This window comes from Bison bison, unplaced genomic scaffold (assembly GCF_000754665.1).
Source record: "Bison bison bison isolate TAMUID 2011002044 unplaced genomic scaffold, Bison_UMD1.0 scf7180017864246, whole genome shotgun sequence".
Taxonomy (NCBI): Eukaryota; Metazoa; Chordata; class Mammalia; order Artiodactyla; family Bovidae; genus Bison; species Bison bison.
Window position 1 is genome coordinate 805,860 of NW_011494818.1, and position 10,453 is coordinate 816,312.

Below are 10,453 nucleotides of genomic sequence, written 5' to 3' on the forward strand. Positions count from 1 at the left end.
TGATCACACCATCGTGATTATCTGGGTCATGAAGCTCTTTTTTGTACAGTTCTTCTGTGTATTCTTGCCATCTCCTCTTAATATCTTCTGCTTCTGTTAGGTCCATACCATTTCTGTCCTTTATCGAGCCCATCTTTGCATGAAATGTTCCTTTGGTATCTCTGATTTTCTTGAAGAGATCCCTAGTCTTTCCCATTCTGTTGTTTTCCTCTATTTCTTTGCATTGATCACTGAGGAAGGCTTTCTTGTCTCTTCTTGCTATTCTTTGGAACTCTACCCCAATTTAAATAATGAAGAAGCACAGTCTTTTAGACCAGATGGGACACAGGAGTGTATACATGCTAAATTACATGTTTTTATATAGTAGTTTATTAGTGTTTCTGTTAAGATACCATAAAGGTAATTTAACAGAAAACAAATTGTGCACTTGGACTATCCTCCACAAAATGTGAAACTCTTAAGTGAATTCTTAACAAAACTCTTAAGTGAAATCACAAATGGTCACAAATGAAACAAGTGAAAAAAATAATAAAAATACTGCAAAATATAGACAGAAATTAAAGGCCTGCGAGACTACCTTCCTTATTAAAAGTGGTCAAATTGCAAAGAGCATCTTCATTTCATGTATTGAGAAATCTTCAAAAAATTTAATTATAAACAATTAAAACACAGAAAATAATATTGTAGATACTCATATATTATGACACAAACATAGCAGAAAAGTCTTCTTTAAATGCTTGAATCATATTTTCATTTTAATTAATCATTTCTAATCTGTCAAGTTGCTAGTTTATAGAAAGCCATTTATATATTATTGAAATACTGCATACTACACATATGTTTCATTTAGGCATTTAAACCATACACTCAATAAAATAACATAATTGTTTTCCAATAAATTAAAGTAATCTAAAATAGATAAAATTTAAGGATTATGATTGCTAATAAGCACTAAACAGAGTGGTTTATGTGACAAATAGTGGAGTCAGTCAGACGGGTTTGATATTAATACTATATTCACTTTCTTTTTAAATTATTGTTTTCAATTAATTTTTATTGGAGTATCATTGCTTTACAATGCTGTTAGTTTCTGCTGGGCTGCAAGGTTAATCAGTTTTATGTATACATATATCCACTCTTTATCAGATTTCCTTTCTATTTAAGTCACCAGAAAGCGTTGGGTAGAGTTCCTTATGCTACCCAGTAGGTCCTCATTAGTTATCTACTTTATACATTACAGTGTAAATATGTCAATCACAATCTCTCAATTCACTCCACTTCCCTATTTCTCCCTGTGGTTACCATAAATTTGTTCTTTATATCTGTGACTCTATTTCCGCTTTGCTTTCATTCCGTATGCAGAACAGTATGATGGTTCCTTAAAAAATTAAAAATAGAGCTACCAAATGAGACAGAAATTCCACTCCTAGGCATAAAACTGGAGAAAACTAGAATTCAAAAGGCTGCATGCACCCTGATGTTCATTGTAGCACTGATTACAATAGCCAGGGCATGGAAGTAGTATTATCTCCTTATCAATTACAGAAAATTGAATTTTTCTTTTAGACATGGATATGTAACCATTAATAGCCATAATATAAATTCTTAAGTTTATATGGTCTCTGTAAATAATCAGCAAAAATTAATCATGGTCTATAAACTCCACTTTTATATTTTGGAGAAATATTCTGTGATCTAAGCTAGAGTGAGGCAAACATCTACAGCATTATGTTATTTCAACATCACTATCAGGTCTCTGTGCTGTGGAAAATTTCTAAAACAAGGCTATTTATATATATATATATATATATAGTATGTATGTGTATATATATATATTTTATACATTCTTAACCATCTTAGCCATATATTATATATATATATATAAATATAAATACACACACACACACACACACATATATATATATATATATATTATGCATTCTTAACTGTCTGTGGCTCAGACGGTTAAGAATATACCTGCAATGCTGGAGACCTGGGTTCGATCCCTAGGTTGGGAAGATCCCCAGAGGAGGGAATGGCAACCAACTCCTGTGTTCTTGCCTGGAGAATCCCTATGGACAGAGGAGTCTGGTGGGCTACAGCTCATGGGGTTGCAAAGAGTCAGACATGACTGAGTAACTAAACACAGCACATATATAAATATATAAATAAAACATATATATATATATATTAAAACATCATTCAAGCCCTTTATTCACACTCAAAAGTATCATGAAAGTAACTCACACTTTAAAAGCATTGCTTTTATTTTTTGATGTTTTTATAAGATTATTTTTTCTGTTAAGCCTATTTTTTTGGATGCCCTTACTGAAATATTTGATTTAGGACTATATTTACTTAGAGAATAAACCACCATATAATTAATTTTATTTGGGTGATTTTCAAGGAAGTATTTAGCTATGTTAGCAATATTAAACAAGGAAACAAAAACTGTACTAATAAAAAACAAAATAATTTTAAAATAATGTTCATTTAAATTTGTAATGAATTGCTTTTCTTTGACTAAATTTGTTTCAAAAAGTAGAGATGGATCTCACTCAGTAATATGATATGCCTATAAGCCCCATTCTACTAATATACCAATTTATTTATGTTTCTACTATGTGGCCAAGTAGAAGTTTGATTATTTGGCCAAGTACAAGTTTGATTATTGCTAGGAATCAGAGTCATGCAATAGAAACAAGAGTACTCTGCCTTGTAATGTTTCCTGTTGTCCTGTTCTGGTTTCCAATTATTCCATTTGGGATTAATCCCATAGTAAAATATAAAATCCTTGAAAAGTGTTTTTAAATGTGAATATGATAAACATAGAGAAAAGTAATAAATGAATAACACAATAATTCTATTGATATGAATCATATTGTTTGAAGGAACACGTCTAGGAATAACTGTCATCAAATGTTTTATTAAGGTGGTAAATAGAAATATTGAAAGCCTACATTTTAACAGTGTAATGTGAAACTGTACTAGATTTTTAATTCAGTGGCATGTTACTTGCATGTAGATGGTTGAATAATATATGTGCATACAGCTATGCATGTGTGCATGAAGTTTCTTCAGTCATGTCTGACTCTTTGTGACCCCATGACTCTGTCCATGGGATTCTCTAGAGAAGTGACCCAGGCGTTCAACCTGACTCTCTTATGTCTCCTGAATTGGAGGTAGGTTCTTTACCACTGTGCCACCTTGGAAGCCCACAGGCATATTTTAGAGACGCTCCAAGTTTGGTTCTAGAACATCACAATAAAAGAAACATCACAATAAAGTGAATCACAAGAACATTTTGGTTTCTTGGTGTATATAAAAGTTATGTATCCACTATACTGTAGTCTATTAAGTCTTCCAATTGCATTATGTCTAAAAAATTTACATACCTTAATTTGAAATACTTTATTGCTAAAAAATACTAGCCATCATCCAAGCATTCAGCAAGTCACAATCTTCTTTTTTTGCTGAAGGGTCTTACCTTGATGTTGAAAGCTGCTGACTCATCAGAATGGTGGTTCCTGAAGTTTGGCTGTGGCAATTTCTTAAAATAAGACAATAGTGAAGTTTGTCTATTGACACTACCTTTGAAGAAGGATTTCTCTGTAGCGTACAATGTTGTTTAATACAGTTTACCCACAGTAGAATTTCTCTCAAAATTGTGTCAATTTCTTAACTGCTTATGCTTTATTAACAAAGTTTACATACTATTCAAAATTATTTTCATCCCAACAATCTTCACAACATCTTTGTCAGGAGTAGATTCCATTTCAAGAAACTACTTTCTTTGCTTATCCATGAGAATAAACTTCTCATCTTTGAAAGTTTTATCATGAGATTGTAGCAATTCAACTATATTATCAGGCTCCACTGCTACCTCTTATTCTCTTGGTATTTCCACCACATATCTGTATGCAAAGTCCCTTCAGTCATAGCTGACTCTTTGTGATCTTATGGACTATAGCTTGCCAGGCTCCTCTGTCCATGGTATTCTCCAAGCAAGAATACTGAAATATGTTGTCATGCTGTCCTCCAGGGTCTCTTCCCAACCCAGGGATCAAACCCACGTCTCTTGCATCTTCTGCATTGGCAGGCAGGTTCTTTACCACTAGCACCACCTGGGAAGCCCATTTCTACCACAACTATAATCAACTTCCCCCAATGAGGCCTTGAATCCCTTCATATTGTCCATGAGAGTTAGAATAAACTTTTTCAAACTTTTGTTAATGTTGGTATTTTGATCTCTTTTCACAAATTTTTTTTATCTCTTTTCACAAATTGCAAAATCCATGATGGCATCTAGAATGACAAATTCTTTCCAGAAGATTTTCACTTTAATTTGCCCTGGTCCATCAGAAGAATCACTATTTGTGGTTGCAACAGCCTTATGAAATGTGTTTTTTAATAATAAGACTTAAAAGTTGAATTACTCCTTGATCCCTGGGTTGCAGAATGGATGTTGTGTTAGCAGGTATGAAAACAACATTCATCTCATTGTATATGCCCATTAGGTAACCAGATGCATTGTTAATGACTAATATAACAATATTTTGAACAAAGTCTTTTCTTCTGAGCAGTAAATCTCAGCAATAGGCTTAAAATATTAAGTGTATCATGTTGTAAACAAAAGTGTTATCATCCAGGCTTTGTTGTTTCACCTATAAAACACATCAGAGTATATTTTTGGCAAAGTTCTTAGGTGCCCTAGGATTTTAAAAATGATAAATGATCTCTGGCTTCAACTTCAAGTCATCAACTGCATTAGCCCCTAAGAAGAGAGACAGTCTGTCCTTTGAAACTTTGAAGCCAGGCATTGACTTCTCTTCTGTAGCCATAAACATACCAGATGACATATTCTGCCAATAAAATGTTGTTTTGCATGCCTTGAAATGTTGTATAGTGAAGCCATCTTTATTAATTACCTTAGCTAGATGTTCTGGATAACTTGCTGCACCTTCTAGGTCAGTACTTGCTGCTTCACCTTGTGCTTTTATGTTATGGAGATGAGTTCTTTCCTTAAGCTTCATGAACCAATTTCTGCTAGCTTGAAGCTTTTCTTCTACAGCCTCTTCAATTCTCTCAGGCTTCCTAGAATTGAAGAGAATTAAGGCCTTGGTCTAGATTAGGTTTTGGCTTAAAGGAATGTTGCAGCAGGTTTGATCTTCTGTCTGGACCACTCTTAATTTCTCCAAATCAGCAATGAGACTGTTTTATTTTCTTTTCACTTGCATGTTCTTTGAAGTAGCACTCTTAATTTCTTTCAAGAACTTTCCCTTTGCAATTGCAACTTGACTGCTTGGCACAAGAGACCTAGCTTTCAGCCTACCTTTTGACATGCCTTCCTCAATAAGTTTAATCATTTCTAAATTTTGATTTAAGGTGATAGATGTGTGAGTCTTCTTTCACATGAACAGTTAAAAGCCGTTTTAGGATTATTCAGTTCAGCTCAGTTGCTCAGTCATTTCTGACTCTTTGCGACCCCATGGACTGCAGCTCATCAGGCTTCCCTGTCCATCACCAACTCCTGGAGCTTGCTCAAACTCATGTCCATAGAGTTAGTGATGCCATCCAACCATCTCATCCTCTGTCATCCCCTTCTCCTCCTGCCTTCAATCTTTCCCAGCATCAGGGTCTTTTCCAGTGAGTTGGCTCTTCACATCAGGTGGCCAAAGAATTGGAGCTTCAGCAACAGTCCTGCAAATGCATACTCAGCATTGATTTCCTTTAGGATTGACTGATTTGATCTTGCAGTCCGAGGGACTTTCAATAGTCTTCTCCAGCACCACAATTCAAAAGCATCAACTTGGTGCTCTGCATTCTTTATGGTCCAACTTTCATGTCCATACTTGACTACCGGAAAAGCCATAGCTTTGAATGTACAGACCTTTGTTGCAAAGTAATGTCTGTTTTTTAATAAGTTGTCTAGGTTTGTCATAGCTTTTCATCCAAGGAGCAAGAGACTTTTAATTTCATGGCTGAAGTCACCATCTGCAGTGATTTTGGAGCCCAAGAAAATAAAGTCTGTCACTGTTTCTATTGTTTCCCCATCTATTTGCCATGAAGTGATGGAACCTGATGCCATGATCCTAGTCTTTTGAATGTTGAGTTTTAAGCCAGCTTTTTTATTCTCTTCTTTCACCTTCATCAAGAGGCTCTTCAGTTCCTCCTCACTTTCTGCCACAAAACAGATTAAAATATTCTAATAACCGACCCAGAGCTTTCTAGATCAAGAGACTATTCTGGAGTGTTCAGTAATTATATTAGTCAGCTCTTGATCAACACTACTAATTACCCATTAAGATTTTCCTTTTCAGCATTTGTGTACCTCAAAAATTAAATAAATATTCAGAATATTGTTTATTTAGCAAAAATTCTAGCAAAGCAGATGGTTATTTTCATAAAAGATAAATCCTTTTCTTCAAGAGAAATACCTCCACTCTCAAATTTAATCACTGATCATGAATTTGAGTTTTTGCTTTTCTTCCTTGGAAAAAGTTGTATTCTGGACATTCACACACAGCCAACTCTTGTGAATATGTTACTTTAACTGTGCTTCCACTACTGATCATGTATTCTCAGCTGACTTTCCCTATGTATTTTCATACAGAGAAGCTTTCTTAATGGGTTCATGTGTTGTCTCAGTTTATTTCTAGGTCAGAGGAAGAATTACTATTTGGGAAATTAGTTGACAGTACCAGACTGGGCTTCTCATGCTTTTACTTGTGTCCTGCCAAAAAAAAGAAAAAGAAAGAAAGAAAAGAACATTATCTGACTAGTCAAGAAATTTACATTGAAACTCTGGCTTTGCTGTATAATTAGGTTAAATCGTTAAACTTCTCTACCATTCAACTTCCTCTTGATCAAATATATCAGTATCTAAAGTCCTCTTATTTCTAAGAAATTAATCCTCTGTGACTATTCATTTAAAAATGGCTTATCAACATCTATCACAGTGATGAAGTCACATGAAAGTAGTGTACCTAATCATAACTATTCTCTGATAATTTTTCAGCTTAGTAAAGCTTAGGAGATATTTTTTGTTGTTGTTGTTTTGTTTTCCTTTGAAGGAAAACACATTACCATTGTATATTTACTACAGAAATTTATTAATTCACAAAATTTTGTAATGATATAGGAATTTTTAAGCTATTAGGTTTATATTTTCATGTTTATTCATATTTCACACTCTTAATTCATATTTCACACTCTTTATTCATATTTCACACTCTTAATAATTCTAATATAAAGTAGTTTTATAACTTCAAAATACACTGGTAAAATGCTTTAATTCCTTGGGGAACAAACTGGGCTTCCAGAGCAGCAGGAGCATCAGTAGGAGCAGCAGTATCACCTATGAACTTGTTGGATATGCAGAATCTTGGGCCCCAGATCCACTGAATCAGATTCTATATTTTAGTAAAATATTCATTTAATTCTATACATATTAAAATAAGGATGCACAGTTTTTATTTGTAATCTAGTATAGTAGCCGAAAAATAAATTACTACTTAAAAGAAATACAAAATTACATTGGTAAAGCCAACCTTAACCATATCTCATATCAGAACTTCCTATTCAGTGTACTGAAGTTCAACTCAGAAATACAATAGGTATGCAGATGTATTGATATCATTCAACTACAAGTAGGTAAACCAATTGCCACAGTCTAACATTTTATTTTTATCCTATATGCTTTCTAATTGCACTGTTGCAATTTTATCTATATCCTGAGAAAGGTTACATACTGCTCTGTGCTATTTATGGATTATATTATTTTATACATTATGATAGTAAATTGACATATATTATTGAAGGCTGTTTTTTTATGTGTAGAAAAAAAGCTAAGGAATATAAAGAGTACAAATGTGACTTATCTGTTCTTTTGGTGGGCTTGATGTGGCACAGAAAATATAAGATTCTTTTTTTTTCTCTAGTATAATAACCTTAAAATTTCAGAAAATCACAAATATAATAAAAAATATTTAAAAAGAACTGATAGTTTGTAAAGAGATATAATGATGCAATTCACATGATAATTGAATTAATAAATTATAAACTCACACACTCATCTCTGAGTAATTGTCCCTGCCTTATTCTTAGGTCAGCTCTAATGTCAACATCTTCATGTGTTGTGTAAGAAGAAAAATTTAGACATTATGCATTATAGATAATCATGTGTAATTTTTAAAAAGAGAAAATTTCCTAACAAATAGGAGATGAGTAAAATATTTGACATGTATGTATATTTATAGAATGGAATTTTAACCAAAATCCTACCCTAATCGGTTAGTTCTGAATAAATTTATTGTCTTATTCATAGTTTAGACATTAAACACTGTTGGAAGAGCTTAAGTCTATACAATTTTCTAGAATTTCTGAAAGTGAGCAATAAACATAGAAAGTTTGACTAGTCAATGCACCATCATGTTTACAAAATGCAATGTTAAATTACACAACCTATACAACTCTAATACGTCTATTTATTCATTAAAAATTTATTTTCTACTGGAGCATAGTTAATTAACAATGCTGTGTTAGTTTCAGATGTAAAGCAAAATGATTCAATTATAAATACACATGTACTTATCATTTTTTTCAAATTCTTTTCTCAGGTTATTACAGAATAGGGAGCAGCATTCCTTGTGCTACACAGTAGGTCCTTGTTGGATATTTATTTTAAATATGGTGGTGTGTGGAGAAGGCAACAGCAACCCACTCCAGTACTCTTGCCTAGAAAATCCCATGGACGGAGGAGCCTGGGAGGCTGCAGTGCATGGGGTCTCTAAGACTTGGACACGACTGAGCGACTTCACTTTCACTTTTCACTTTCATGCATTGGAGAAGGAAATGGCAACCCACTCCAGTGTTCTATGCCTGGAGAATCCCAGGGATGGGAGAGCCTGGTGGGCTGCTGTCTATGGGGTCACACAGAGACGGACACGACTGAAGCGATTTACCAGAGACAGCAACAGCAGCATAGTGGTGTGTACATGTCAGTCTCAAATACTCCACCTATCCCTCCCCAGGTCTTTCTCTCTGCTAACCATAAGTTTCTTTCGTAAATCTGTGAGTCTCTTTGTATTTTGTAAATAAGTTTATTTGTATCATTTGTTTTTAAATCCTGCGTATAAGTGATACTATGTGATATTTGTCTTTCTCTATTGGATTTACTTCACTTAGTATGATAATCTTCAGTTCTAACCATGCTGCTGCAATTATCATTTCATTTTTGTGGTGCTAGTGGTAAAGAACCCACCAACAATGCAAGAGACATAAGAGATGAGAGTTCCATCCCTGGGTTGGGGAGATCCCCTGGAGGAAGGCATAACAACCCACTTCAGTACACTTGCCTAGAGAATCCCATGGATAGAAGAGTTTGGGAGACTATGGTCCATAGGGTCACAAAAAGTTCCACATGGCTGAAGTGACTTCGCACACACACACACACACATTCTTTTTAAAGACTGAGTAATATTCAATTATATATACGTACTATAAAATGCACTGGTTATAACAAACACCCTCTTCCAACAACACAAGAAAAGACTCTGAACATGGACATCACCACATGGTCAACACCGAAATCAGACTGATTATATTCTTTGCAGCCAAAGATGGAAAAGCTCTATACAGTCAGCAAAAACAAGACCAGGAGCTGACTGTGGCTCGGACCATGAACTCCTTATTGCCAAATTCAGACGTAAATTCAAGAAAGTACAGAAAACAACTAGACCATTTAGGTATGACCTAAATCAAATCCCTTATGATTATACAGTGGAAGTGAGAAATAGATTTAGGGCCTAAATCTGATAGATAGAGTGCCTCATGAACTATGGAATGAGGTTCGTAACATTATACAGGAGACAGGGATCAAGACCATCCCCATGGAAAAGAAATGCAAAAAAGCAAAATGGCTGTCTGGGGAGGCCTTACAAATAGCTGTGAAAAGAAGAGAAGCAAAAAGCAAAGGAGAAAAAGAAAGATATAAGTGTATGAATGCAAAGTTCCAAAGAATAGCAAGAAGAGATAAGAAAGCTGTCCTCAGCGATCAATGCAAAAAAATAGAGGAAAACAACAGAATGGGAAAGACTAGAGATCTCTTCAAGAAAATCAGAGATACCAAAGGAACATTTTATGCAAAGATGGGCTCGATAAAGTTCAGAAATGGTATGGACCTAACAGAAGCAGAAGATATTAAGAAGAGGTGGCAAGAATACACAGAAGAACTGTACAAAAAAGAGCTTCATGACCCAGATAATCATGATGGTGTGATCACTGACCTGGAGCCAGACATCCTAGAATGTGAAGCCAAGTGGGCCTTAGAAAGCATCACTACAAACAAGGCTAGTGGAGGTGATGGAATTCCAGTTGAGCTATTTCAAATCCTGAAAGATGATGCTGTGAAAGGGCTGCACTCAATATGCCAGCAAATTTGGAAAAGTCAGCA

At 34.5% G+C, this 10,453-nt stretch overlaps 1 pseudogene; it reads right to left on the minus strand.

Moving 5' to 3' along the window:
- The window catches only part of LOC104993815, a 181,208-nt pseudogene that overhangs the window by 165,993 nt on the left and 4,762 nt on the right, over positions 1-10,453 (minus strand).